This window comes from Sceloporus occidentalis, unplaced genomic scaffold, assembly GCF_023333645.1.
Source record: "Sceloporus occidentalis isolate IW3139 unplaced genomic scaffold, rSceOcc1.0.p SCAF_402, whole genome shotgun sequence".
In the NCBI taxonomy this organism is placed as follows: domain Eukaryota; kingdom Metazoa; phylum Chordata; class Lepidosauria; order Squamata; family Phrynosomatidae; genus Sceloporus; species Sceloporus occidentalis.
The window spans coordinates 274,835-297,995 of NW_028317382.1; the positions used below are offsets into that span (position 1 = coordinate 274,835).

General features: G+C 53.4%; 44 non-coding genes across 44 annotated transcripts; all 44 read left to right on the forward strand.

Moving 5' to 3' along the window:
* Positions 1–4,130: 4,130 nt before the first annotated feature.
* On the forward strand, positions 4,131–4,202 carry TRNAP-UGG (transfer RNA proline (anticodon UGG)). Its single transcript has one exon. It is a non-coding gene; the product is annotated as a tRNA-Pro (tRNA).
* A 501-nt stretch (positions 4,203–4,703) lies between these two features.
* Positions 4,704–4,775, forward strand: TRNAP-AGG (transfer RNA proline (anticodon AGG)). Its single transcript has one exon. It is a non-coding gene; the product is annotated as a tRNA-Pro (tRNA).
* A 120-nt stretch (positions 4,776–4,895) lies between these two features.
* On the forward strand, positions 4,896–4,967 carry TRNAP-UGG (transfer RNA proline (anticodon UGG)). The gene has a single exon. It is a non-coding gene; the product is annotated as a tRNA-Pro (tRNA).
* A 132-nt stretch (positions 4,968–5,099) lies between these two features.
* TRNAP-UGG (transfer RNA proline (anticodon UGG)) lies at positions 5,100–5,171 on the forward strand. The gene has a single exon. It is a non-coding gene; the product is annotated as a tRNA-Pro (tRNA).
* Positions 5,172–5,580: 409 nt separating this feature from the next.
* TRNAP-UGG (transfer RNA proline (anticodon UGG)) lies at positions 5,581–5,652 on the forward strand. The gene has a single exon. It is a non-coding gene; the product is annotated as a tRNA-Pro (tRNA).
* Positions 5,653–5,907: 255 nt separating this feature from the next.
* TRNAP-AGG (transfer RNA proline (anticodon AGG)) lies at positions 5,908–5,979 on the forward strand. The gene has a single exon. It is a non-coding gene; the product is annotated as a tRNA-Pro (tRNA).
* Positions 5,980–6,330: 351 nt separating this feature from the next.
* TRNAP-CGG (transfer RNA proline (anticodon CGG)) lies at positions 6,331–6,402 on the forward strand. Its single transcript has one exon. It is a non-coding gene; the product is annotated as a tRNA-Pro (tRNA).
* A 249-nt stretch (positions 6,403–6,651) lies between these two features.
* TRNAP-AGG (transfer RNA proline (anticodon AGG)) lies at positions 6,652–6,723 on the forward strand. Its single transcript has one exon. It is a non-coding gene; the product is annotated as a tRNA-Pro (tRNA).
* Positions 6,724–7,132: 409 nt separating this feature from the next.
* TRNAP-UGG (transfer RNA proline (anticodon UGG)) lies at positions 7,133–7,204 on the forward strand. Its single transcript has one exon. It is a non-coding gene; the product is annotated as a tRNA-Pro (tRNA).
* Positions 7,205–7,705: 501 nt separating this feature from the next.
* On the forward strand, positions 7,706–7,777 carry TRNAP-UGG (transfer RNA proline (anticodon UGG)). Its single transcript has one exon. It is a non-coding gene; the product is annotated as a tRNA-Pro (tRNA).
* A 501-nt stretch (positions 7,778–8,278) lies between these two features.
* TRNAP-AGG (transfer RNA proline (anticodon AGG)) lies at positions 8,279–8,350 on the forward strand. Its single transcript has one exon. It is a non-coding gene; the product is annotated as a tRNA-Pro (tRNA).
* A 217-nt stretch (positions 8,351–8,567) lies between these two features.
* On the forward strand, positions 8,568–8,639 carry TRNAP-AGG (transfer RNA proline (anticodon AGG)). The gene has a single exon. It is a non-coding gene; the product is annotated as a tRNA-Pro (tRNA).
* Positions 8,640–8,888: 249 nt separating this feature from the next.
* TRNAT-UGU (transfer RNA threonine (anticodon UGU)) lies at positions 8,889–8,960 on the forward strand. Its single transcript has one exon. It is a non-coding gene; the product is annotated as a tRNA-Thr (tRNA).
* A 243-nt stretch (positions 8,961–9,203) lies between these two features.
* Positions 9,204–9,275, forward strand: TRNAP-AGG (transfer RNA proline (anticodon AGG)). The gene has a single exon. It is a non-coding gene; the product is annotated as a tRNA-Pro (tRNA).
* A 355-nt stretch (positions 9,276–9,630) lies between these two features.
* On the forward strand, positions 9,631–9,702 carry TRNAP-CGG (transfer RNA proline (anticodon CGG)). Its single transcript has one exon. It is a non-coding gene; the product is annotated as a tRNA-Pro (tRNA).
* A 244-nt stretch (positions 9,703–9,946) lies between these two features.
* Positions 9,947–10,018, forward strand: TRNAP-AGG (transfer RNA proline (anticodon AGG)). The gene has a single exon. It is a non-coding gene; the product is annotated as a tRNA-Pro (tRNA).
* A 409-nt stretch (positions 10,019–10,427) lies between these two features.
* Positions 10,428–10,499, forward strand: TRNAP-UGG (transfer RNA proline (anticodon UGG)). The gene has a single exon. It is a non-coding gene; the product is annotated as a tRNA-Pro (tRNA).
* Positions 10,500–10,908: 409 nt separating this feature from the next.
* TRNAP-UGG (transfer RNA proline (anticodon UGG)) lies at positions 10,909–10,980 on the forward strand. Its single transcript has one exon. It is a non-coding gene; the product is annotated as a tRNA-Pro (tRNA).
* Positions 10,981–11,232: 252 nt separating this feature from the next.
* Positions 11,233–11,304, forward strand: TRNAP-AGG (transfer RNA proline (anticodon AGG)). Its single transcript has one exon. It is a non-coding gene; the product is annotated as a tRNA-Pro (tRNA).
* Positions 11,305–11,658: 354 nt separating this feature from the next.
* On the forward strand, positions 11,659–11,730 carry TRNAP-CGG (transfer RNA proline (anticodon CGG)). Its single transcript has one exon. It is a non-coding gene; the product is annotated as a tRNA-Pro (tRNA).
* Positions 11,731–11,979: 249 nt separating this feature from the next.
* On the forward strand, positions 11,980–12,051 carry TRNAP-UGG (transfer RNA proline (anticodon UGG)). Its single transcript has one exon. It is a non-coding gene; the product is annotated as a tRNA-Pro (tRNA).
* Positions 12,052–12,775: 724 nt separating this feature from the next.
* Positions 12,776–12,847, forward strand: TRNAP-AGG (transfer RNA proline (anticodon AGG)). Its single transcript has one exon. It is a non-coding gene; the product is annotated as a tRNA-Pro (tRNA).
* A 354-nt stretch (positions 12,848–13,201) lies between these two features.
* On the forward strand, positions 13,202–13,273 carry TRNAP-CGG (transfer RNA proline (anticodon CGG)). The gene has a single exon. It is a non-coding gene; the product is annotated as a tRNA-Pro (tRNA).
* Positions 13,274–13,517: 244 nt separating this feature from the next.
* On the forward strand, positions 13,518–13,589 carry TRNAP-UGG (transfer RNA proline (anticodon UGG)). The gene has a single exon. It is a non-coding gene; the product is annotated as a tRNA-Pro (tRNA).
* A 252-nt stretch (positions 13,590–13,841) lies between these two features.
* TRNAP-AGG (transfer RNA proline (anticodon AGG)) lies at positions 13,842–13,913 on the forward strand. Its single transcript has one exon. It is a non-coding gene; the product is annotated as a tRNA-Pro (tRNA).
* A 501-nt stretch (positions 13,914–14,414) lies between these two features.
* On the forward strand, positions 14,415–14,486 carry TRNAP-UGG (transfer RNA proline (anticodon UGG)). Its single transcript has one exon. It is a non-coding gene; the product is annotated as a tRNA-Pro (tRNA).
* Positions 14,487–14,729: 243 nt separating this feature from the next.
* On the forward strand, positions 14,730–14,801 carry TRNAP-AGG (transfer RNA proline (anticodon AGG)). Its single transcript has one exon. It is a non-coding gene; the product is annotated as a tRNA-Pro (tRNA).
* A 354-nt stretch (positions 14,802–15,155) lies between these two features.
* Positions 15,156–15,227, forward strand: TRNAP-CGG (transfer RNA proline (anticodon CGG)). Its single transcript has one exon. It is a non-coding gene; the product is annotated as a tRNA-Pro (tRNA).
* Positions 15,228–15,727: 500 nt separating this feature from the next.
* TRNAP-UGG (transfer RNA proline (anticodon UGG)) lies at positions 15,728–15,799 on the forward strand. Its single transcript has one exon. It is a non-coding gene; the product is annotated as a tRNA-Pro (tRNA).
* A 255-nt stretch (positions 15,800–16,054) lies between these two features.
* Positions 16,055–16,126, forward strand: TRNAP-AGG (transfer RNA proline (anticodon AGG)). The gene has a single exon. It is a non-coding gene; the product is annotated as a tRNA-Pro (tRNA).
* Positions 16,127–16,975: 849 nt separating this feature from the next.
* TRNAP-AGG (transfer RNA proline (anticodon AGG)) lies at positions 16,976–17,047 on the forward strand. The gene has a single exon. It is a non-coding gene; the product is annotated as a tRNA-Pro (tRNA).
* A 354-nt stretch (positions 17,048–17,401) lies between these two features.
* TRNAP-CGG (transfer RNA proline (anticodon CGG)) lies at positions 17,402–17,473 on the forward strand. The gene has a single exon. It is a non-coding gene; the product is annotated as a tRNA-Pro (tRNA).
* A 244-nt stretch (positions 17,474–17,717) lies between these two features.
* Positions 17,718–17,789, forward strand: TRNAP-AGG (transfer RNA proline (anticodon AGG)). The gene has a single exon. It is a non-coding gene; the product is annotated as a tRNA-Pro (tRNA).
* Positions 17,790–18,198: 409 nt separating this feature from the next.
* On the forward strand, positions 18,199–18,270 carry TRNAP-UGG (transfer RNA proline (anticodon UGG)). Its single transcript has one exon. It is a non-coding gene; the product is annotated as a tRNA-Pro (tRNA).
* A 409-nt stretch (positions 18,271–18,679) lies between these two features.
* Positions 18,680–18,751, forward strand: TRNAP-UGG (transfer RNA proline (anticodon UGG)). Its single transcript has one exon. It is a non-coding gene; the product is annotated as a tRNA-Pro (tRNA).
* Positions 18,752–19,006: 255 nt separating this feature from the next.
* Positions 19,007–19,078, forward strand: TRNAP-AGG (transfer RNA proline (anticodon AGG)). The gene has a single exon. It is a non-coding gene; the product is annotated as a tRNA-Pro (tRNA).
* Positions 19,079–19,432: 354 nt separating this feature from the next.
* TRNAP-CGG (transfer RNA proline (anticodon CGG)) lies at positions 19,433–19,504 on the forward strand. Its single transcript has one exon. It is a non-coding gene; the product is annotated as a tRNA-Pro (tRNA).
* Positions 19,505–20,326: 822 nt separating this feature from the next.
* TRNAP-AGG (transfer RNA proline (anticodon AGG)) lies at positions 20,327–20,398 on the forward strand. Its single transcript has one exon. It is a non-coding gene; the product is annotated as a tRNA-Pro (tRNA).
* Positions 20,399–20,518: 120 nt separating this feature from the next.
* On the forward strand, positions 20,519–20,590 carry TRNAP-UGG (transfer RNA proline (anticodon UGG)). Its single transcript has one exon. It is a non-coding gene; the product is annotated as a tRNA-Pro (tRNA).
* A 217-nt stretch (positions 20,591–20,807) lies between these two features.
* On the forward strand, positions 20,808–20,879 carry TRNAP-UGG (transfer RNA proline (anticodon UGG)). The gene has a single exon. It is a non-coding gene; the product is annotated as a tRNA-Pro (tRNA).
* A 409-nt stretch (positions 20,880–21,288) lies between these two features.
* On the forward strand, positions 21,289–21,360 carry TRNAP-UGG (transfer RNA proline (anticodon UGG)). The gene has a single exon. It is a non-coding gene; the product is annotated as a tRNA-Pro (tRNA).
* A 678-nt stretch (positions 21,361–22,038) lies between these two features.
* On the forward strand, positions 22,039–22,110 carry TRNAP-CGG (transfer RNA proline (anticodon CGG)). The gene has a single exon. It is a non-coding gene; the product is annotated as a tRNA-Pro (tRNA).
* Positions 22,111–22,359: 249 nt separating this feature from the next.
* Positions 22,360–22,431, forward strand: TRNAP-UGG (transfer RNA proline (anticodon UGG)). Its single transcript has one exon. It is a non-coding gene; the product is annotated as a tRNA-Pro (tRNA).
* Positions 22,432–22,932: 501 nt separating this feature from the next.
* TRNAP-AGG (transfer RNA proline (anticodon AGG)) lies at positions 22,933–23,004 on the forward strand. Its single transcript has one exon. It is a non-coding gene; the product is annotated as a tRNA-Pro (tRNA).
* The last annotated feature ends 157 nt before the right edge of the window (positions 23,005–23,161 follow it).

Genomic DNA, 23,161 nt, shown 5'->3' on the forward strand with positions numbered 1-23,161 from the left:
ATTGTTTTTCCTACAGCTAACACAGTAAACCTTTTGATCATAATCAGAAACAGCAAGGGTTTACTACATGGCAATCTAGTTTTTCACTGGGTAACAGACTACAGAGGAGCTGTTCGACAGTCCCTCAGAATTTTAAAGTTTTAAAGAACTTATTAAAGTTGCAGTCTTTGGATGCCAGAATAGTTGAATGAATAAGCCAATGGTTGAGTGATAGGAGGCTGTAGTTAATGGGGTATATATTCAGAGGAAAGAGTCATCGCTAGAGGGTACCTCAAGGATGAGTGCTTTTTAAAGTTTATTAGCAACATTACAGGTCTGGGATGTATTTTTGCAGATGATGCAAAAGGTCTGCCACAGTGTAGACATTAGTGGTGGAACTATCAATGGTGAATGATTTAAGTTAGAAGAATGGCTGAGACTGAAGCAGCTGCAGTTTAATGTTGATAAATGTAAAATAATGAACCTGGGATGTAAAAATCCCAATTAAGAATATAGCATTGGGGTAGTACCGTCAGTAACAGGAGAGGGGCTTGTTGTAATTATTTCTGATGACTTAAAGGTAAGAAGACAATGCAATAAAGGATCTCAAAGACCAACAGGGTGCAGAAAATTGCATTTGCGAAAAGAAAGAAAAAACACTACACAAATCTAATGGGGACAATTTGCTGATCCTATCTGGCCATTTCACCTGCTGTAAAAACTCAAACCTTAACCAATCTATTATCCCCTCACTGTACTACCCCTACCACTTCTGCTGAGAAGCTGCTCCACTTATCTACCACCCTCTCAGTAAAGTACAACTTCCTTGCATTCTATTTAAACCTCTAATCCTCTGTTTAGCATGTTAACCCCTTCTAATCACACCAACTATTGATTTAAGACACTTGAACATTAGAATCTCTGGTCATAACATACTTTTATATTAAATTCTATTTTAACCAGATAATTCAGTCACCGGAATACATTTCGCCCTCTACACCGAGGACTCTGGGTTTGCTTCTGCATCACACATTACTTTGTATGTTAGTATATTACACTTTCACCTCCATCTGCTGTCACTTTAACCCTTCACTTACTAAACAGACATTCCTTATAATTAACAGAAGTCTCCCCTCCACAGAGCACCCCCAGTATCCGGAGCACTTCCCCCAGTAACCACCCACTGGCTTCTGGGGTAAAGCAGGAATTTCCATCACAATCCCTATCAGCACAGAAAGAATCCATTTTCTCTCAGGGTCCCCTCAGAAACCTTCCTACATCTCCCTACTAATTATCACAATTTCTAAATACCCTCTTCACCAACAACACAAAAACAAAATGGCAGCCTCACCTCGTTTATATAGAGAGGAGCATGTGACTCCGCCCACTGACAGAGCCAATCATTAACCCGCTCCTGACTCAGTCCTTTCAGGATCCGGCACAGACTTGGCCAATAAGCTGCTAGATAGAGGTATTAAGTTATATTTACATTTCCAGGCACATTCGGGCTGGGGAATAAGCAGTTAATTGCTGGCAAAGTACAACTCCCATCATGCTCAGGTAGAACATTTTGGCCTGTAAGTATCATGGGAAATGTAGTTTGTCAATGGCTGGAGGTTTCTTATTGGTCAGCTTTCAGAAATGGGTTAATGATTGGTTGGTGGGTGGAGCCTGAGACTGCTCTGAGAGCTCAGCGGAGTCACTCGTTCACTATATAAAGCAGGAGATGGCGGCCGTTTTTTTTGCTTTAACTAGGGGAAGAGGGGCATGTTGTTGGGAGAATGAGAGAGAACATTTTAAAAGAGAGGTCAGGATGAAGGGGAGGGGTGTGTGTAAACATAGGGTAGTTGTAGGAAATATCCGAATTAAGAGAAGGTTCTCAACCTGAGGGGTTACTGGAGCTGAGGAGCCCTTCCAGTTTCCTGTTATGGATATGTTGTGACTCCTGAGTTGGGGTATTTGGTTATTCTGAGGTGGGGTATTTGGTTATTCTGAGTTGGGTGCTGATAACCTAATAATATAACTTAGCAGAGGTTATGTTACAATAAAGCACGTACAGGGGTGGCAGGTGTTTCTCTTTAGCTAATGGGATTGATAAATTATACTTATGATCTGTTCTTTATTACTGCCCTGCCGAGTGTTGACTCTAATAATGGTGGACTTGGTGATTGGGGATCATTTCCCCACAAATAGAACATATGAAATGAGCTCTGCAGGGATCCAGAACCACAACCTAGAAGGTTTATACAGTGCAAATGCTACGAACCCTAAACCGCTATTACCCCTAGTAACGAAACAAACACAACAAAAAAATAGTAAAGGGTAAAAAATTAATACAGCATTCCACCAACCAATGATTGTGGAAAAAATACTTAACAAAAAGGAGTCTCAAATGACAATATTATAGAATTCTCCAATGTTGGTCAACAGGCAAATAAAAATGTGAAAAAAGATACACGGCATATGTATAATACTTACAAAAACATTTAAAGAAACTTTTAATGTTTTTTAAAGAATCCCCCCCCCTCATCTCGGGACTCAACCAGCATAAATATAGTATCCGTCTGTCCGGGTATCTCCTGTTCGATTTCACGCCAGACAGAGGAACTGCAATACTAGAGAAGCTGGGAATGCACGTGCAGCTCCGACTCCGCTTCTACTTCCTGGCTACGGAAATACCCACTGATGCATTTCGCCTCAAATCAGTCTTCAAATTGTATACATGCTTACCATTGATTTTATGTAAATGTCTGGAGTTCTAATTATTAATTGCCTGCATTAATTTAATTAGCAGAATTATACTCAAATTCATATCAAATTAATAAATAGTCGTTCAACATAGTGATAATCCTGGTGTCTTCCTTTTGGTTTCCAGTAACGCCTACATGCAAACGCCTTTTTCAGGAAATGCTCACAAGAAACAACAAACATATTCCCTTCTGGACTATTGCAATTTCTTATTAACTGGTCCCCATTTCCTCTCTTTTACGTACTCCAATCAATCCTCACCACTGCAGTTAGATGAATCTGTCTCTGTCACATTAATATTTTGCTGTGATTCTGCGCTAATCACTCAATTTACTCCCAATACCCTTCAGAATGAAATTTGAACTTCTGACCTACAGAGCCTTTAACAATTGCACCCGCTATATCTCTACCCTCCTATCCAAATACTACCCTAACCACTGTTTGTTCCTCTCGTAACTTGTCTCTGCTACTTCTGTTACCTCTTCTGAGTTTGGTGTTCAAGATTTATTGTTGTTGTTTTTCCCGTGATAGTGGTTTTTTCCCCCCTGAGCCACTCCTAGCATTCTGGCTCATTGGTCAAGGGGTGTGATTCTCGCTTCGGGTGCGAGAGGTCCCAGGTTCAAATCCCAGATGAGCCCAAGCTGAACAGCGCCAACTGTGGCTCTTCTCTGCGAGGCGTCTCTTTTAAGAAGTTGTCGCCAATCCCGCTGTACTTCTGCATAAAAGAAGTCCGTTTTAGCTTCCTTGCTAAACTTTTACCTCATTCGGGCTCACGCTGCGGCCAACTCGATATCTGTCTGGCTCGTTGGTCTAGGGGATTGATTCTCGCTTTAACGCGCGCAGCTTCTTTTAGGAGGAGGCCGCCAAAATACCTTTTCTGCTCCGTCTCGATGAAAATGCTGTCGCCTTGCAATGGGAAGTTTCCCCTGACAGTGGCTTTGTCGTCGCCGCCGCCGCCAAGACTGCACTCGACGTCCCTTTTAGCGCCTGTGCGAAAGTCTCTCTTCATCTCAACTCTGGGCCCGGAGCCACTGCCAGCAGTCTGGCTCGTTGGTCTAGGAGTATGATTCTCGCTTAGGGTGCGAGAGGTCCCGGGTTCAAATCCCGGACGAGCCCAAGCTTGACAGCGCTACACGTCGTCACGGCTCTTCTCTGTGCGCCTGACATCCATTTTAGCTTCCCTGCTAAACTTCTCGTACATCCTCCTTTTAGGAGGACCCTTACCTTTCTGCTCCGCCTCAGAGAAAATGCCACTCGGGTGCCGTCGCTTTGCAATGGGAAGTTTCTCTCGACAGTGCTTGGCTGCAGAGAGCGAGAGGCTTTGTCGCTCGACGTCTCTTTAGCGTCCCTGCTAAACTTTCTCTTCTTCCGAGCGCCGGGCCCGGAGCGGCTGCCAGCTGTCTGGCTCGTTGGTCTAGGGGTATGATTCTCGCTTTGGGTGCGAGAGGTCCCGGGTTCAAATCCCGGACGAGCCCGAGCGCTCAGCACATCCTCCTTTTAGGAGGACCCTTACCTTTCTGCTCCGCCTCAGAGAAAATGCCACTCGGGTGCCGTCGCTTTGCAATGGGAAGTTTCTCTCGACAGTGCTTGGCTGCAGAGAGCGAGAGGCTTTGTCGCTCGACGTCTCTTTAGCGTCCCTGCTAAACTTTCTCTTCTTCCGAGCGCCGGGCCCGGAGCGGCGGCCAGCTGTCTGGCTCGTTGGTCTAGGGGTATGATTCTCGCTTAGGGTGCGAGAGGTCCCGGGTTCAAATTCCAGACGAGCCCAAGCTGAACAGCGCCGCCTGGCGCCGTGTTGTTGCCAATCCCGCTGTACTTCTTTACCGCTTCTTCTTTTATTGGCTTCAATAAAAGAAGAAGCGGTTGCCTTGGGACGGGAAGCTTGCAGACGCCGGCGTGCCGCTGGACGTCCGTTTTAGCTTCCCTGCTAAACTTTCAGCTCATTCGGGCTCACGCAGCGACCGGCTCTATATCTGTCTGGCTCGTTGGTCTAGGGGTATGATTCTCGCTTAGGGTGCGAGAGGTCCCGGGTTCAAATCCCGGATGAGCCCAAGCTTGACAGCGCTACACGTCGTCACGGCTCTTCTCTGTGCGCTTGACATCCGTTTTAGCTTCCCTGCTAAACTTCTCGTACATTCGGGCTCACGCCGCGGGCTTTTCACTAACTGTCTGGCTCGTTGGTCTAGGGGTATGATTCTCGCTTTGGGTGCGAGAGGTCCCGGGTTCAAATCCCGGACGAGCCCGAGAGTCGCCCGTTGGGCTGAGCGGTTTGCGTAACGCGTGCAGCTTCTTCTAGGAGGAGGCCGCCAAAATAGCTTCCCTGCTAAACTTCTCGTACATTCGGGCTCACGCCGCGGGCTTTTCACTAACTGTCTGGCTCGTTGGTCTAGGGGTATGATTCTCGCTTTGGGTGCGAGAGGTCCCGGGTTCAAATCCCGGACGAGCCCGAGCGCTCAGCACATCCTCCTTTTAGGAGGACCCTTACCTTTCTGCTCCGCCTCAGAGAAAATGCCACTCGGGTGCCGTCGCTTTGCAATGGGAAGTTTCTCTCGACAGTGCTTGGCTGCAGAGAGCGAGAGGCTTTGTCGCTCGACGTCTCTTTAGCGTCCCTGCTAAACTTTCTCTTCTTCCGAGCGCCGGGCCCGGAGCGGCTGCCAGCTGTCTGGCTTGTTGGTCTAGGGGTATGATTCTCGCTTAGGGTGCGAGAGGTCCCGGGTTCAAATCCCGGACGAGCCCAAGCTTGACAGCGCTACACGTCGTCACGGCTCTTCTCTGTGCGCTTGACATCCGTTTTAGCTTCCCTGCTAAACTTCTCGTACATTCGGGCTCACGCCGCGGGCTTTTCGCTAACTGTCTGGCTCGTTGGTCTAGGGGTATGATTCTCGCTTTGGGTGCGAGAGGTCCCGGGTTCAAATCCCGGACGAGCCCGAGAGTCGCCCGTTGGGCTGAGCGGTTTGCGTAACGCGTGCAGCTTCTTCTAGGAGGAGGCCGCCAAAATACCTTTTCTGCTCCGTCTCGATGAAAATGCTGTCGCTTTGCAATGGGAAGTTTCCCCTGACAGTGGCTTTGTCGTCGTCGTCGTTGTCGTCGCCGCCGCCAAGACTGCACTCGACGTCCCTTTAGCGCCTGTGCGAAAGTCTCTCTTCATCTCAACTCTGGGCCCGGAGCCACTGCCAGCAGTCTGGCTCGTTGGTCTAGGGGTATGATTCTCGCTTAGGGTGCGAGAGGTCCCGGGTTCAAATCCCGGACGAGCCCACGCAGCAGCTTTCACGCGCGCGCCCTCTTTTACGTCCTTTCCTTGAGATGACGGAAATTCATCCTCCAGCAAACGGGGCGATTCGACTACCTCGGCTCCAATCTACACTGGAAAGGCACGGTTTGTGCTGACTCGAAGGATGCGTTTTGAAACGGGTAATGGTCATTTAATGCTAGACCCTGAAACCTGGCTTTTTACGTCTTCTTTTATTTTTTTTGTATTATTATCATTTTTTTATTTATTTATTTTATTTTTTTTATCGTTGCGCAGTTTCATCACCGAATGCTTGCGGTGACAATCCATCCTCGAGGAGTTCCACACGTCCGGCGGCAGGGGGCATATAGGTTTCTGGCTCGTTGGTCTAGGGGTATGATTCTCGCTTCGGGTGCGAGAGGTCCCGGGTTCAAATCCCGGACGAGCCCAAGCTGAACAGCGCCGCCTGGCGCCGTGGCTCTTCTCTTCTCTGCGAGGCGTCTCTTTTAAGAAGTTGTTCCCAATCCCGCTGTACTTCTGTACCGCTTCTTCTTTTATTGGCTTCAATAAAAGAAGAAGCGGTTGCCTTGGGACGGGAAGCTTGCAGACGCCGGCGTGCCGCTGGACGTCCGTTTTAGCTTCCCTGCTAAACTTTCAGCTCATTCGGGCTCACGCAGCGACCGGCTCTATATCTGTCTGGCTCGTTGGTCTAGGGGTATGATTCTCGCTTAGGGTGCGAGAGGTCCCGGGTTCAAATCCCGGATGAGCCCAAGCTTGACAGCGCTACACGTCGTCACGGCTCTTCTCTGTGCGCTTGACATCCGTTTTAGCTTCCCTGCTAAACTTCTCGTACATTCGGGCTCACGCCGCGGGCTTTTCACTAACTGTCTGGCTCGTTGGTCTAGGGGTATGATTCTCGCTTTGGGTGCGAGAGGTCCCGGGTTCAAATCCTGGACGAGCCCGAGCGCTCAGCACATCCTCCTTTTAGGAGGACCCTTACCTTTCTGCTCCGCCTCAGAGAAAATGCCACTCGGGTGCCGTCGCTTTGCAATGGGAAGTTTCTCTCGACAGTGCTTGGCTGCAGAGAGCGAGAGGCTTTGTCGCTCGACGTCTTTTTAGCGTCCCTGCTAAACTTTCTCTTCTTCCAAGCGCCGGGCCCGGAGCGGCTGCCAGCTGTCTGGCTCGTTGGTCTAGGGGTATGATTCTCGCTTTGGGTGCGAGAGGTCCCGGGTTCAAATCCCGGACGAGCCCGAGCGCTCAGCACATCCTCCATTTAGGAGGACCCTTACCTTTCTGCTCCGCCTCAGAGAAAATGCCACTCGGGTGCCGTCGCTTTGCAATGGGAAGTTTCTCTCGACAGTGCTTGGCTGCAGAGAGTGAGAGGCTTTGTCGCTCGACGTCTCTTTAGCGTCCCTGCTAAACTTTCTCTTCTTCCGAGCGCCGGGCCCGGAGCGGCTGCCAGCTGTCTGGCTCGTTGGTCTAGGGGTATGATTCTCGCTTAGGGTGCGAGAGGTCCCGGGTTCAAATTCCAGACGAGCCCAAGCTGAACAGCGCCGCCTGGCGCCGTGTTGTTGCCAATCCCGCTGTACTTCTTTACCGCTTCTTCTTTTATTGGCTTCAATAAAAGAAGAAGCGGTTGCCTTGGGACGGGAAGCTTGCAGACGCCGGCGTGCCGCTGGACGTCCGTTTTAGCTTCCCTGCTAAACTTTCAGCTCATTCGGGCTCACGCAGCGACCGGCTCTATATCTGTCTGGCTCGTTGGTCTAGGGGTATGATTCTCGCTTTGGGTGCGAGAGGTCCCGGGTTCAAATCCCGGACGAGCCCGAGCGCTCAGCACATCCTCCTTTTAGGAGGACCCTTACCTTTCTGCTCCGCCTCAGAGAAAATGCCACTCGGGTGCCGTCGCTTTGCAATGGGAAGTTTCTCTCGACAGTGCTTGGCTGCAGAGAGTGAGAGGCTTTGTCGCTCGACGTCTCTTTAGCGTCCCTGCTAAACTTTCTCTTCTTCCGAGCGCCGGGCCCGGAGCGGCTGCCAGCTGTCTGGCTCGTTGGTCTAGGGGTATGATTCTCGCTTAGGGTGCGAGAGGTCCCGGGTTCAAATTCCAGACGAGCCCAAGCTGAACAGCGCCGCCTGGCGCCGTGTTGTTGCCAATCCCGCTGTACTTCTTTACCGCTTCTTCTTTTATTGGCTTCAATAAAAGAAGAAGCGGTTGCCTTGGGACGGGAAGCTTGCAGACGCCGGCGTGCCGCTGGACGTCCGTTTTAGCTTCCCTGCTAAACTTTCAGCTCATTCGGGCTCACGCAGCGACCAGCTCTATATCTGTCTGGCTCGTTGGTCTAGGGGTATGATTCTCGCTTAGGGTGCGAGAGGTCCCGGGTTCAAATCCCGGACGAGCCCGAGCGCTCAGCACATCCTCCTTTTAGGAGGACCCTTACCTTTCTGCTCCGCCTCAGAGAAAATGCCACTCGGGTGCCGTCGCTTTGCAATGGGAAGTTTCTCTCGACAGTGCTTGGCTGCAGAGAGCGAGAGGCTTTGTCGCTCGACGTCTCTTTAGCGTCCCTGCTAAACTTTCTCTTCTTCCGAGCGCCGGGCCCGGAGCGGCGGCCAGCTGTCTGGCTCGTTGGTCTAGGGGTATGATTCTCGCTTAGGGTGCGAGAGGTCCCGGGTTCAAATCCCGGACGAGCCCAAGCTGAACAGCGCCGCCTGGCGCCGTGGCTCTTCTCTTCTCTGCGAGGCGTCTCTCTTAAGAAGTTGTTCCCAATCCCGCTGTACTTCTTTACCGCTTCTTCTTTTATTGGCTTCAATAAAAGAAGAAGCGGTTGCCTTGGGACGGGAAGCTTGCAGACGCCGGCGTGCCGCTGGACGTCCGTTTTAGCTTCCCTGCTAAACTTTCAGCTCATTCGGGCTCACGCAGCGACCAGCTCTATATCTGTCTGGCTCGTTGGTCTAGGGGTATGATTCTCGCTTTGTGTGCGAGAGGTCCCGGGTTCAAATCCCGGACGAGCCCGAGAGTCGCCCGTTGGGCTGAGCGGTCTGCGTAACGCGTGCAGCTTCTTCTAGGAGGAGGCCGCCAAAATACCTTTTCTGCTCCGTCTCGATGAAAATGCTGTCGCTTTGCAATGGGAAGTTTCCCCTGACAGTGGCTTTGTCGTCGTCGCCGCCGCCAAGACTGCACTCGACGTCCCTTTAGCGCCTGTGCGAAAGTCTCTCTTCATCTCAACTCTGGGCCCGGAGCCACTGCCAGCAGTCTGGCTCGTTGGTCTAGGGGTATGATTCTCGCTTAGGGTGCGAGAGGTCCCGGGTTCAAATCCCGGACGAGCCCACACAGCAGCTTTCACGCGCGCGCCCTCTTTTACGTCCTTTCCTTGAGATGACGGAAATTCATCCTCCAGCAAACGGGGCGATTCGACTACCTCGGCTCCAATCTACACTGGAAAGGCACGGTTTGTGCTGACTCGAAGGATGCGTTTTGAAACGGGTAATGGTCATTTAATGCTAGACCCTGAAACCTGGCTTTTTACGTCTTCTTCTTTTATTTTTTTTTGTATTATTATCATTTTTTTATTTATTTATTTTATTTTTTTTATCGTTGCGCAGTTTCATCACCGAATGCTTGCGGTGACAATCCATCCTCGAGGAGTTCCACACGTCCGGCGGCAGGGGGCGTATAGGTTTCTGGCTCGTTGGTCTAGGGGTATGATTCTCGCTTCGGGTGCGAGAGGTCCCGGGTTCAAATCCCGGACGAGCCCAAGCTGAACAGCGCCGCCTGGCGCCGTGGCTCTTCTCTGCGAGGCGTCTCTTTTAAGAAGTTGTTGCCAATCCCGCTGTACTTCTGTACCGCTTCTTCTTTTATTGGCTTCAATAAAAGAAGAAGCGGTTGCCTTGGGACGGGAAGCTTGCAGACGCCGGCGTGCCGCTGGACGTCCGTTTTAGCTTCCCTGCTAAACTTTCAGCTCATTCGGGCTCACGCAGCGACCGGCTCTATATCTGTCTGGCTCGTTGGTCTAGGGGTATGATTCTCGCTTAGGGTGCGAGAGGTCCCGGGTTCAAATCCCGGATGAGCCCAAGCTTGACAGCGCTACACGTCGTCACGGCTCTTCTCTGTGCGCTTGACATCCGTTTTAGCTTCCCTGCTAAACTTCTCGTACATTCGGGCTCACGCCGCGGGCTTTTCACTAACTGTCTGGCTCGTTGGTCTAGGGGTATGATTCTCGCTTTGGGTGCGAGAGGTCCCGGGTTCAAATCCTGGACGAGCCCGAGCGCTCAGCACATCCTCCTTTTAGGAGGACCCTTACCTTTCTGCTCCGCCTCAGAGAAAATGCCACTCGGGTGCCGTCGCTTTGCAATGGGAAGTTTCTCTCGACAGTGCTTGGCTGCAGAGAGCGAGAGGCTTTGTCGCTCGACGTCTTTTTAGCGTCCCTGCTAAACTTTCTCTTCTTCCAAGCGCCGGGCCCGGAGCGGCTGCCAGCTGTCTGGCTCGTTGGTCTAGGGGTATGATTCTCGCTTTGGGTGCGAGAGGTCCCGGGTTCAAATCCCGGACGAGCCCGAGCGCTCAGCACATCCTCCATTTAGGAGGACCCTTACCTTTCTGCTCCGCCTCAGAGAAAATGCCACTCGGGTGCCGTCGCTTTGCAATGGGAAGTTTCTCTCGACAGTGCTTGGCTGCAGAGAGCGAGAGGCTTTGTCGCTCGACGTCTCTTTAGCGTCCCTGCTAAACTTTCTCTTCTTCCGAGCGCCGGGCCCGGAGCAGCTGCCAGCTGTCTGGCTTGTTGGTCTAGGGGTATGATTCTCGCTTAGGGTGCGAGAGGTCCCGGGTTCAAATCCCGGACGAGCCCAAGCTTGACAGCGCTACACGTCGTCACGGCTCTTCTCTGTGCGCTTGACATCCGTTTTAGCTTCCCTGCTAAACTTCTCGTACATTCGGGCTCACGCCGCGGGCTTTTCGCTAACTGTCTGGCTCGTTGGTCTAGGGGTATGATTCTCGCTTTGGGTGCGAGAGGTCCCGGGTTCAAATCCCGGACGAGCCCGAGAGTCGCCCGTTGGGCTGAGCGGTTTGCGTAACGCGTGCAGCTTCTTCTAGGAGGAGGCCGCCAAAATACCTTTTCTGCTCCGTCTCGATGAAAATGCTGTCGCTTTGCAATGGGAAGTTTCCCCTGACAGTGGCTTTGTCGTCGTCGTCGTCGTCGCCGCCGCCAAGACTGCACTCGACGTCCCTTTAGCGCCTGTGCGAAAGTCTCACTTCATCTCAACTCTGGGCCCGGAGCCACTGCCAGCAGTCTGGCTCGTTGGTCTAGGGGTATGATTCTCGCTTAGGGTGCGAGAGGTCCCGGGTTCAAATCCCGGACGAGCCCACGCAGCAGCTTTCACGCGCGCGCCCTCTTTTACGTCCTTTCCTTGAGATGACGGAAATTCATCCTCCAGCAAACGGGGCGATTCGACTACCTCGGCTCCAATCTACACTGGAAAGGCACGGTTTGTGCTGACTCGAAGGATGCGTTTTGAAACGGGTAATGGTCATTTAATGCTAGACCCTGAAACCTGGCTTTTTACGTCTTCTTCTTTTATTTTTTTTGTATTATTATCATTTTTTTATTTATTTATTTTATTTTTTTTATCGTTGCGCAGTTTCATCACCGAATGCTTGCGGTGACAATCCATCCTCGAGGAGTTCCACACGTCCGGCGGCAGGGGGCGTATAGGTTTCTGGCTCGTTGGTCTAGGGGTATGATTCTCGCTTCGGGTGCGAGAGGTCCCGGGTTCAAATCCCGGACGAGCCCAAGCTGAACAGCGCCGCCTGGCGCCGTGGCTCTTCTCTTCTCTGCGAGGCGTCTCTTTTAAGAAGTTGTTCCCAATCCCGCTGTACTTCTGTACCGCTTCTTCTTTTATTGGCTTCAATAAAAGAAGAAGCGGTTGCCTTGGGACGGGAAGCTTGCAGACGCCGGCGTGCCGCTGGACGTCCGTTTTAGCTTCCCTGCTAAACTTTCAGCTCATTCGGGCTCACGCAGCGACCGGCTCTATATCTGTCTGGCTCGTTGGTCTAGGGGTATGATTCTCGCTTTGGGTGCGAGAGGTCCCGGGTTCAAATCCCGGACGAGCCCGAGCGCTCAGCACATCCTCCTTTTAGGAGGACCCTTACCTTTCTGCTCCGCCTCAGAGAAAATGCCACTCGGGTGCCGTCGCTTTGCAATGGGAAGTTTCTCTCGACAGTGCTTGGCTGCAGAGAGCGAGAGGCTTTGTCGCTCGACGTCTCTTTAGCGTCCCTGCTAAACTTTCTCTTCTTCCGAGCGCCGGGCCCGGAGCGGCTGCCAGCTGTCTGGCTTGTTGGTCTAGGGGTATGATTCTCGCTTAGGGTGCGAGAGGTCCCGGGTTCAAATCCCGGACGAGCCCAAGCTTGACAGCGCTACACGTCGTCACGGCTCTTCTCTGTGCGCTTGACATCCGTTTTAGCTTCCCTGCTAAACTTCTCGTACATTCGGGCTCACGCCGCGGGCTTTTCGCTAACTGTCTGGCTCGTTGGTCTAGGGGTATGATTCTCGCTTTGGGTGCGAGAGGTCCCGGGTTCAAATCCCGGACGGGCCCGAGAGTCGCCCGTTGGGCTGAGCGGTTTGCGTAACGCGTGCAGCTTCTTCTAGGAGGAGGCCGCCAAAATACCTTTTCTGCTCCGTCTCGATGAAAATGCTGTCGCTTTGCAATGGGAAGTTTCCCCTGACAGTGGCTTTGTCGTCGTCGCCGCCGCCAAGACTGCACTCGACGTCCCTTTAGCGCCTGTGTGAAAGTCTCACTTCATCTCAACTCTGGGCCCGGAGCCACTGCCAGCAGTCTGGCTCGTTGGTCTAGGGGTATGATTCTCGCTTAGGGTGCGAGAGGTCCCGGGTTCAAATCCCGGACGAGCCCACGCAGCAGCTTTCACGCGCGCGCCCTCTTTTACGTCCTTTCCTTGAGATGACGGAAATTCATCCTCCAGCAAACGGGGCGATTCGACTACCTCGGCTCCAATCTACACTGGAAAGGCACGGTTTGTGCTGACTCGAAGGATGCGTTTTGAAACGGGTAATGGTCATTTAATGCTAGACCCTGAAACCTGGCTTTTTACGTCTTCTTCTTTTATTTTTTTTGTATTATTATCATTTTTTTATTTATTTTTTTTTTTTTTTTTATCGTTGCGCAGTTTCATCACCGAATGCTTGCGGTGACAATCCATCCTCGAGGAGTTCCACACGTCCGGCGGCAGGGGGCGTATAGGTTTCTGGCTCGTTGGTCTAGGGGTATGATTCTCGCTTCGGGTGCGAGAGGTCCCGGGTTCAAATCCCGGACGAGCCCAAGCTGAACAGCGCCGCCTGGCGCCGTGGCTCTTCTCTGCGAGGCGTCTCTTTTAAGAAGTTGTTCCCAATCCCGCTGTACTTCTGTACCGCTTCTTCTTTTATTGGCTTCAATAAAAGAAGAAGCGGTTGCCTTGGGACGGGAAGCTTGCAGACGCCGGCGTGCCGCTGGACGTCCGTTTTAGCTTCCCTGCTAAACTTTCAGCTCATTCGGGCTCACGCAGCGACCGGCTCTATATCTGTCTGGCTCGTTGGTCTAGGGGTATGATTCTCGCTTTGGGTGCGAGAGGTCCCGGGTTCAAATCCCGGACGAGCCCGAGAGTCGCCCATTGGGCTGAGCGGTCTGCGTAACGCGTGCAGCTTCTTCTAGGAGGAGGCCGCCAAAATACCTTTTCTGCTCCGTCTCGATGAAAATGCTGTCGCTTTGCAATGGGAAGTTTCCCCTGACAGTGGCTTTGTCGTCGTCGTCGTCGTCGCCGCCGCCAAGACTGCACTCGACGTCCCTTTAGCGCCTGTGCGAAAGTCTCTCTTCATCTCAACTCTGGGCCCGGAGCCACTGCCAGCAGTCTGGCTCGTTGGTCTAGGGGTATGATTCTCGCTTAGGGTGCGAGAGGTCCCGGGTTCAAATCCCGGACGAGCCCGAGCGCTCAGCACATCCTCCTTTTAGGAGGACCCTTACCTTTCTGCTCCGCCTCAGAGAAAATGCCACTCGGGTGCCGTCGCTTTGCAATGGGAAGTTTCTCTCGACAGTGCTTGGCTGCAGAGAGCGAGAGGCTTTGTCGCTCGACGTCTCTTTAGCGTCCCTGCTAAACTTTCTCTTCTTCCGAGCGCCGGGCCCGGACCGGCTGCCAGCTGTCTGGCTCGTTGGTCTAGGGGTATGATTCTCGCTTAGGGTGCGAGAGGTCCCGGGTTCAAATTCCAGACGAGCCCAAGCTGAACAGCGCCGCCTGGCGCCGTGTTGTTGCCAATCCCGCTGTACTTCTTTACCGCTTCTTCTTTTATTGGCTTCAATAAAAGAAGAAGCGGTTGCCTTGGGACGGGAAGCTTGCAGACGCCGGCGTGCCGCTGGACGTCCGTTTTAGCTTCCCTGCTAAACTTTCAGCTCATTCGGGCTCACGCAGCGACCAGCTCTATATCTGTCTGGCTCGTTGGTCTAGGGGTATGATTCTCGCTTTGGGTGCGAGAGGTCCCGGGTTCAAATCCCGGACGAGCCCGAGAGTCGCCCGTTGGGCTGAGCGGTCTGCGTAACGCGTGCAGCTTCTTCTAGGAGGAGGCCGCCAAAATACCTTTTCTGCTCCGTCTCGATGAAAATGCTGTCGCTTTGCAATGGGAAGTTTCCCCTGACAGTGGCTTTGTCGTCGTCGCCGCCGCCAAGACTGCACTCGACGTCCCTTTAGCGCCTGTGCGAAAGTCTCTCTTCATCTCAACTCTGGGCCCGGAGCCACTGCCAGCAGTCTGGCTCGTTGGTCTAGGGGTATGATTCTCGCTTAGGGTGCGAGAGGTCCCGGGTTCAAATCCCGGACGAGCCCACACAGCAGCTTTCACGCGCGCGCCCTCTTTTACGTCCTTTCCTTGAGATGACGGAAATTCATCCTCCAGCAAACGGGGCGATTCGACTACCTCGGCTCCAATCTACACTGGAAAGGCACGGTTTGTGCTGACTCGAAGGATGCGTTTTGAAACGGGTAATGGTCATTTAATGCTAGACCCTGAAACCTGGCTTTTTACGTCTTCTTCTTTTATTTTTTTTGTATTATTATCATTTTTTTATTTATTTATTTTATTTTTTTTATCGTTGCGCAGTTTCATCACCGAATGCTTGCGGTGACAATCCATCCTCGAGGAGTTCCACACGTCCGGCGGCAGCGGGCGTATAGGTTTCTGGCTCGTTGGTCTAGGGGTATGATTCTCGCTTCGGGTGCGAGAGGTCCCGGGTTCAAATCCCGGACGAGCCCAAGCTGAACAGCGCCGCCTGGCGCCGTGGCTCTTCTCTGCGAGGCGTCTCTTTTAAGAAGTTGTTGCCAATCCCGCTGTACTTCTGTACCGCTTCTTCTTTTATTGGCTTCTTTTAGGAGGACCCTTACCTTTCTGCTCCGCCTCAGAGAAAATGCCACTCGGGTGCCGTCGCTTTGCAATGGGAAGTTTCTCTCGACAGTGCTTGGCTGCAGAGAGCGAGAGGCTTTGTCGCTCGACGTCTCTTTAGCGTCCCTGCTAAACTTTCTCTTCTTCCGAGCGCCGGGCCCGGAGCAGCTGCCAGCTGTCTGGCTTGTTGGTCTAGGGGTATGATTCTCGCTTAGGGTGCGAAAGGTCCCGGGTTCAAATCCCGGACGAGCCCAAGCTTGACAGCGCTACACGTCGTCACGGCTCTTCTCTGTGCGCTTGACATCCGTTTTAGCTTCCCTGCTAAACTTCTCGTACATTCGGGCTCACGCCGCGGGCTTTTCGCTAACTGTCTGGCTCGTTGGTCTAGGGGTATGATTCTCGCTTTGGGTGCGAGAGGTCCCGGGTTCAAATCCCGGACGAGCCCGAGAGTCGCCCGTTGGGCTGAGCGGTTTGCGTAACGCGTGCAGCTTCTTCTAGGAGGAGGCCGCCAAAATACCTTTTCTGCTCCGTCTCGATGAAAATGCTGTCGCTTTGCAATGGGAAGTTTCCCCTGACAGTGGCTTTGTCGTCGTCGTCGTCGTCGTCGCCGCCGCCAAGACTGCACTCGACGTCCCTTTAGCGCCTGTGCGAAAGTCTCACTTCATCTCAACTCTGGGCCCGGAGCCACTGCCAGCAGTCTGGCTCGTTGGTCTAGGGGTATGATTCTCGCTTAGGGTGCGAGAGGTCCCGGGTTCAAATCCCGGATGAGCCCGAGCGCTCAGCACATCCTCCTTTTAGGAGGACCCTTACCTTTCTGCTCCGCCTCAGAGAAAATGCCACTCGGGTGCCGTCGCTTTGCAATGGGAAGTTTCTCTCGACAGTGCTTGGCTGCAGAGAGCGAGAGGCTTTGTCGCTCGACGTCTCTTTAGCGTCCCTGCTAAACTTTCTCTTCTTCCGAGCGCCGGGCCCGGAGCGGCTGCCAGCTGTCTGGCTCGTTGGTCTAGGGGTGTGATTCTCGCTTAGGGTGCGAGAGGTCCCGGGTTCAAATCCCGGACGAGCCCGAGCGCTCAGCACATCCTCCTTTTAGGAGGACCCTTACCTTTCTGCTCCGCCTCAGAGAAAATGCCACTCGGGTGCCGTCGCTTTGCAATGGGAAGTTTCTCTCGACAGTGCTTGGCTGCAGAGAGCGAGAGGCTTTGTCGCTCGACGTCTCTTTAGCGTCCCTGCTAAACTTTCTCTTCTTCCGAGCGCCGGGCCCGGAGCGGCTGCCAGCTGTCTGGCTTGTTGGTCTAGGGGTATGATTCTCGCTTAGGGTGCGAGAGGTCCCGGGTTCAAATCCCGGACGAGCCCAAGCTTGACAGCGCTACACGTCGTCACGGCTCTTCTCTGTGCGGTCTGCGTAACGCGTGCAGCTTCTTCTAGGAGGAGGCCGCCAAAATACCTTTTCTGCTCCGTCTCGATGAAAATGCTGTCGCTTTGCAATGGGAAGTTTCCCCTGACAGTGGCTTTGTCGTCGTCGTCGTCGTCGCCGCCGCCAAGACTGCACTCGACGTCCCTTTAGCGCCTGTGCGAAAGTCTCTCTTCATCTCAACTCTGGGCCCGGAGCCACTGCCAGCAGTCTGGCTCGTTGGTCTAGGGGTATGATTCTCGCTTAGGGTGCGAGAGGTCCCGGGTTCAAATCCCGGACGAGCCCACACAGCAGCTTTCACGCGCGCGCCCTCTTTTACGTCCTTTCCTTGAGATGACGGAAATTCATCCTCCAGCAAACGGGGCGATTCGACTACCTCGGCTCCAATCTACACTGGAAAGGCACGGTTTGTGCTGACTCGAAGGATGCGTTTTGAAACGGGTAATGGTCATTTAATGCTAGACCCTGAAACCTGGCTTTTTACGTCTTCTTCTTTTATTTTTTTTGTATTATTATCATTTTTTTATTTATTTATTTTATTTTTTTTATCGTTGCGCAGTTTCATCACCGAATGCTTGCGGTGACAATCCATCCTCGAGGAGTTCCACACGTCCGGCGGCAGGGGGCATATAGGTTTCTGGCTCGTTGGTCTAGGAGTATGATTCTCGCTTCGGGTGCGAGAGGTCCCGGGTTCAAATCCCGGACGAGCCCAAGCTGAACAGCGCCGCCTGGCGCCGTGGCTCTTCTCTGCGAGGCGTCTCTTTTAAGAAGTTGTTGCCAATCCCGCTGTACTTCTGTACCGCTTCTTCTTTTATTGGCTTCAATAAAAGAAGAAGCGGTTGCCTTGGGACGGGAAGCTTGCAGACGCCGGCGTGCCGCTGGACGTCCGTTTTAGCTTCCCTGCTAAACTTTCAGCTCATTCGGGCTCACGCAGCGACCGGCTCTATATCTGTCTGGCTCGTTGGTCTAGGGGTATGATTCTCGCTTAGGGTGCGAGAGGTCCCGGGTTCAAATCCCGGATGAGCCCAAGCTTGACAGCGCTACACGTCGTCACGGCTCTTCTCTGTGCGCTTGACATCCGTTTTAGCTTCCCTGCTAAACTTCTCGTACATTCGGGCTCACGCCGCGAGCTTTTCACTAACTGTCTGGCTCGTTGGTCTAGGGGTATGATTCTCGCTTTGGGTGCGAGAGGTCCCGGGTTCAAATCCTGGACGAGCCCGAGCGCTCAGCACATCCTCCTTTTAGGAGGACCCTTACCTTTCTGCTCCGCCTCAGAGAAAATGCCACTCGGGTGCCGTCGCTTTGCAATGGGAAGTTTCTCTCGACAGTGCTTGGCTGCAGAGAGCGAGAGGCTTTGTCGCTCGACGTCTTTTTAGCGTCCCTGCTAAACTTTCTCTTCTTCCAAGCGCCGGGCCCGGAGCGGCTGCCAGCTGTCTGGCTCGTTGGTCTAGGGGTATGATTCTCGCTTTGGGTGCGAGAGGTCCCGGGTTCAAATCCCGGACGAGCCCGAGCGCTCAGCACATCCTCCATTTAGGAGGACCCTTACCTTTCTGCTCCGCCTCAGAGAAAATGCCACTCGGGTGCCGTCGCTTTGCAATGGGAAGTTTCTCTCGACAGTGCTTGGCTGCAGAGAGCGAGAGGCTTTGTCGCTCGACGTCTCTTTAGCGTCCCTGCTAAACTTTCTCTTCTTCCGAGCGCCGGGCCCGGAGCAGCTGCCAGCTGTCTGGCTTGTTGGTCTAGGGGTATGATTCTCGCTTAGGGTGCGAGAGGTCCCGGGTTCAAATCCCGGACGAGCCCAAGCTTGACAGCGCTACACGTCGTCACGGCTCTTCTCTGTGCGCTTGACATCCGTTTTAGCTTCCCTGCTAAACTTCTCGTACATTCGGGCTCACGCCGCGGGCTTTTCGCTAACTGTCTGGCTCGTTGGTCTAGGGGTATGATTCTCGCTTTGGGTGCGAGAGGTCCCGGGTTCAAATCCCGGACGAGCCCGAGAGTCGCCCGTTGGGCTGAGCGGTTTGCGTAACGCGTGCAGCTTCTTCTAGGAGGAGGCCGCCAAAATACCTTTTCTGCTCCGTCTCGATGAAAATGCTGTCGCTTTGCAATGGGAAGTTTCCCCTGACAGTGGCTTTGTCGTCGTCGTCGTTGTCGTCGCCGCCGCCAAGACTGCACTCGACGTCCCTTTAGCGCCTGTGCGAAAGTCTCTCTTCATCTCAACTCTGGGCCCGGAGCCACTGCCAGCAGTCTGGCTCGTTGGTCTAGGGGTATGATTCTCGCTTAGGGTGCGAGAGGTCCCGGGTTCAAATCCCGGACGAGCCCACGCAGCAGCTTTCACGCGCGCGCCCTCTTTTACGTCCTTTCCTTGAGATGACGGAAATTCATCCTCCAGCAAACGGGGCGATTCGACTACCTCGGCTCCAATCTACACTGGAAAGGCACGGTTTGTGCTGACTCGAAGGATGCGTTTTGAAACGGGTAATGGTCATTTAATGCTAGACCCTGAAACCTGGCTTTTTACGTCTTCTTCTTTTATTTTTTTTGTATTATTATCATTTTTTTATTTATTTATTTTATTTTTTTTATCGTTGCGCAGTTTCATCACCGAATGCTTGCGGTGACAATCCATCCTCGAGGAGTTCCACACGTCCGGCGGCACGGGGCGTATAGGTTTCTGGCTCGTTGGTCTAGGGGTATGATTCTCGCTTCGGGTGCGAGAGGTCCCGGGTTCAAATCCCAGACGAGCCCAAGCTGAACAGCGCCGCCTGGCGCCGTGGCTCTTCTCTTCTCTGCGAGGCGTCTCTTTTAAGAAGTTGTTCCCAATCCCGCTGTACTTCTGTACCGCTTCTTCTTTTATTGGCTTCAATAAAAGAAGAAGCGGTTGCCTTGGGACGGGAAGCTTGCAGACGCCGGCGTGCCGCTGGACGTCCGTTTTAGCTTCCCTGCTAAACTTTCAGCTCATTCGGGCTCACGCAGCGACCGGCTCTATATCTGTCTGGCTTGTTGGTCTAGGGGTATGATTCTCGCTTTGGGTGCGAGAGGTCCCGGGTTCAAATCCCGGACGAGCCCGAGCGCTCAGCACATCCTCCTTTTAGGAGGACCCTTACCTTTCTGCTCCGCCTCAGAGAAAATGCCACTCGGGTGCCGTCGCTTTGCAATGGGAAGTTTCTCTCGACAGTGCTTGGCTGCAGAGAGTGAGAGGCTTTGTCGCTCGACGTCTCTTTAGCGTCCCTGCTAAACTTTCTCTTCTTCCGAGCGCCGGGCCCGGAGCGGCTGCCAGCTGTCTGGCTCGTTGGTCTAGGGGTATGATTCTCGCTTAGGGTGCGAGAGGTCCCGGGTTCAAATTCCAGACGAGCCGAAGCTGAACAGCGCCGCCTGGCGCCGTGTTGTTGCCAATCCCGCTGTACTTCTTTACCGCTTCTTCTTTTATTGGCTTCAATAAAAGAAGAAGCGGTTGCCTTGGGACGGGAAGCTTGCAGACGCCGGCGTGCCGCTGGACGTCCGTTTTAGCTTCCCTGCTAAACTTTCAGCTCATTCGGGCTCACGCAGCGACCAGCTCTATATCTGTCTGGCTCGTTGGTCTAGGGGTATGATTCTCGCTTAGGGTGCGAGAGGTCCCGGGTTCAAATCCCGGATGAGCCCAAGCTTGACAGCGCTACACGTCGTCACGGCTCTTCTCTGTGCGCTTGACATCCGTTTTAGCTTCCCTGCTAAACTTCTCGTACATTCGGGCTCACGCCGCGGGCTTTTCGCTAACTGTCTGGCTCGTTGGTCTAGGGGTATGATTCTCGCTTTGGGTGCGAGAGGTCCCGGGTTCAAATCCCGGACGAGCCCGAGCGCTCAGCACATCCTCCTTTTAGGAGGACCCTTACCTTTCTGCTCCGCCTCAGAGAAAATGCCACTCGGGTGCCGTCGCTTTGCAATGGGAAGTTTCTCTCGACAGTGCTTGGCTGCAGAGAGCGAGAGGCTTTGTCGCTCGACGTCTTTTTAGCGTCCCTGCTAAACTTTCTCTTCTTCCGAGCGCCGGGCCCGGAGCTGCTGCCAGCTGTCTGGCTCGTTGGTCTAGGGGTATGATTCTCGCTTTGGGTGCGAGAGGTCCCGGGTTCAAATCCCGGACGAGCCCGAGCGCTCAGCACATCCTCCTTTTAGGAGGACCCTTACCTTTCTGCTCCGCCTCAGAGAAAATGCCACTCGGGTGCCGTCGCTTTGCAATGGGAAGTTTCTCTCGACAGTGCTTGGCTGCAGAGAGCGAGAGGCTTTGTCGCTCGACGTCTCTTTAGCGTCCCTGCTAAACTTTCTCTTCTTCCGAGCGCCGGGCCCGGAGCAGCTGCCAGCTGTCTGGCTTGTTGGTCTAGGGGTATGATTCTCGCTTAGGGTGCGAGAGGTCCCGGGTTCAAATCCCGGACGAGCCCAAGCTTGACAGCGCTACACGTCGTCACGGCTCTTCTCTGTGCGCTTGACATCCGTTTTAGCTTCCCTGCTAAACTTCTCGTACATTCGGGCTCACGCCGCGGGCTTTTCGCTAACTGTCTGGCTCGTTGGTCTAGGGGTATGATTCTCGCTTTGGGTGCGAGAGGTCCCGGGTTCAAATCCCGGACGAGCCCGAGAGTCGCCCTTTGGGCTGAGCGGTTTGCGTAACGCGTGCAGCTTCTTCTAGGAGGAGGCCGCCAAAATACCTTTTCTGCTCCGTCTCGATGAAAATGCTGTCGCTTTGCAATGGGAAGTTTCCCCTGACAGTGGCTTTGTCGTCGTCGTCGTCGTCGCCGCCGCCAAGACTGCACTCGACGTCCCTTTAGCGCCTGTGCGAAAGTCTCACTTCATCTCAACTCTGGGCCCGGAGCCACTGCCAGCAGTCTGGCTCGTTGGTCTAGGGGTATGATTCTCGCTTAGGGTGCGAGAGGTCCCGGGTTCAAATCCCAGACGAGCCCACGCAGCAGCTTTCACGCGCGCGCCCTCTTTTACGTCCTTTCCTTGAGATGACGGAAATTCATCCTCCAGCAAACGGGGCGATTCGACTACCTCGGCTCCAATCTACACTGGAAAGGCACGGTTTGTGCTGACTCGAAGGATGCGTTTTGAAACGGGTAATGGTCATTTAATGCTAGACCCTGAAACCTGGCTTTTTACGTCTTCTTCTTTTATTTTTTTTGTATTATTATCATTTTTTTATTTATTTATTTTTTTTTTTTTATCGTTGCGCAGTTTCATCACCGAATGCTTGCGGTGACAATCCATCCTCGAGGAGTTCCACACGTCCGGCGGCAGGGGGCGTATAGGTTTCTGGCTCGTTGGTCTAGGGGTATGATTCTCGCTTCGGGTGCGAGAGGTCCCGGGTTCAAATCCCGGACGAGCCCAAGCTGAACAGCGCCGCCTGGCGCCGTGGCTCTTCTCTTCTCTGCGAGGCGTCTCTTTTAAGAAGTTGTTCCCAATCCCGCTGTACTTCTGTACCGCTTCTTCTTTTATTGGCTTCAATAAAAGAAGAAGCGGTTGCCTTGGGACGGGAAGCTTGCAGACGCCGGCGTGCCGCTGGACGTCCGTTTTAGCTTCCCTGCTAAACTTTCAGCTCATTCGGGCTCACGCAGCGACCGGCTCTATATCTGTCTGGCTCGTTGGTCTAGGGGTATGATTCTCGCTTTGGGTGCGAGAGGTCCCGGGTTCAAATCCCGGACGAGCCCGAGCGCTCAGCACATCCTCCTTTTAGGAGGACCCTTACCTTTCTGCTCCGCCTCAGAGAAAATGCCACTCGGGTGCCGTCGCTTTGCAATGGGAAGTTTCTCTCGACAGTGCTTGGCTGCAGAGAGCGAGAGGCTTTGTCGCTCGACGTCTCTTTAGCGTCCCTGCTAAACTTTCTCTTCTTCCGAGCGCCGGGCCCGGAGCGGCTGCCAGCTGTCTGGCTCGTTGGTCTAGGGGTATGATTCTCGCTTAGGGTGCGAGAGGTCCCGGGTTCAAATTCCAGACGAGCCCAAGCTGAACAGCGCCGCCTGGCGCCGTGTTGTTGCCAATCCCGCTGTACTTCTTTACCGCTTCTTCTTTTATTGGCTTCAATAAAAGAAGAAGCGGTTGCCTTGGGACGGGAAGCTTGCAGACGCCGGCGTGCCGCTGGACGTCCGTTTTAGCTTCCCTGCTAAACTTTCAGCTCATTCGGGCTCACGCAGCGACCAGCTCTATATCTGTCTGGCTCGTTGGTCTAGGGGTATGATTCTCGCTTAGGGTGCGAGAGGTCCCGGGTTCAAATCCCGGACGAGCCCAAGCTTGACAGCGCTACACGTCGTCACGGCTCTTCTCTGTGCGCTTGACATCCGTTTTAGCTTCCCTGCTAAACTTCTCGTACATTCGGGCTCACGCCGCGGGCTTTTTGCTAACTGTCTGGCTCGTTGGTCTAGGGGTATGATTCTCGCTTTGGGT